Below are 1335 nucleotides of genomic sequence, written 5' to 3'. Positions count from 1 at the left end.
TTTCTTTCTTTTTTTTTTTTTGAGATGGAGTTTTGCTCTTATGCCCAGGCTGGAGTTCAAGGGTGCAATCTCGGCTCACTGCAACCTCCGCCTCCTGGGTTTAAGTGATTCTCCACCACAGCCGGCCGGCAATTTCTTAAAATAAGACAACAATAAAGCTGGCCATATTGAGCCTGTTCCTCTCACAAAAGATTTCTCTGTAGCACGTGATGCTGTTTGGAAGCATTTTGTCCACAGCGGACCTTCTTTCACAAGTGGAAAACCCTCTCGAACCCTATCGCTGCTGTACCAGCGAAGTTTATGGAATATTATAAATCCTTTGTTATCTCAGCAGTGTTTAGAGCATCTTCACCAGGAGCAGATTCCATCTCAAGAAAGCACTTTTCCAGGGCGCAGTGGCTCACATCTGTAATCCCAGCACCTTGGGACACCGAGGCGGGCGTTGGGCAGATCACTTGAGGCCAGGAGTTCGAGACCAGCCTCACCAACATGGTGAAACCCTGTCTCTACTACAAATGCAAAAATTAGCCGGGCACGGTGGCGCGTGCCTGTAGTCCCAGCTACTCGGGTGGCTGAGGCAGAATTGCTCGAACCCGGGAGGCGGAGGTTGCAGTGAGCTGAGATTGCACCACTGCACTCCATATCCAGCCTGCGTGATATTCAAACTGGAAGGGCAGAGCGAGACTGTCTCAAAAGAAAAACAAAACAAAACGGCTTGAAGCGGCAGGGTTATAGCTCCGTGACGGCCCCTGCAGGCCCATAGGCAGAGTGTGCTGAGAGCAGCAGCTCAGGGCAGTTCTGCAGCCACATTTATATCCACTTTTAATTTCATGCAGATTAAGGGGCGGCTCAGGCAAGTTTCTAGGGAAGGGGTAGTAACTCCCACCATGCCTGGCCTGTCTTCTTTCACTTCCAGCTTGCCCTTGAATTGTTTCCTGGGCAAAGCCAGGGACCCTCTAGAGGCTCAGACTCACTGTGGGTTTTGCCTGGCCTCCATCAACTAGAAGGCCACGTAGCATTGAGTGAATCGACCATTACTTTAAATAGCATGGATACCACTCACACAGTATTGAGAAAAGGAAATCAGATACAAAAGAGAACATGCAATATAATTCCATTTATATAAAGTTCAAAATAGGCAAAGTTAGTATGAGGAATAGAGAGGCTAGAAGAGTGGTGATTTTAAAGTTCCGAGCCTTTGTACACGCTGTTCTATCTACCTAGGGTGCTGTTTCCTCGCACCATGTAAATGCAAACATACAGATCAAGTTACCTCCTGGCTGGGCGTGGTGGCTCAGTGTCATCCCAGCACTGTGGGACGCCCAGGCAGGCAGA

The sequence above is a fragment of the Colobus angolensis genome, unplaced genomic scaffold (genome assembly GCF_000951035.1).
Source record: "Colobus angolensis palliatus isolate OR3802 unplaced genomic scaffold, Cang.pa_1.0 Scaffold84, whole genome shotgun sequence".
In the NCBI taxonomy this organism is placed as follows: Eukaryota; Metazoa; Chordata; class Mammalia; order Primates; family Cercopithecidae; genus Colobus; species Colobus angolensis.
Note: the sequence above shows the minus strand (reverse complement) of the source record.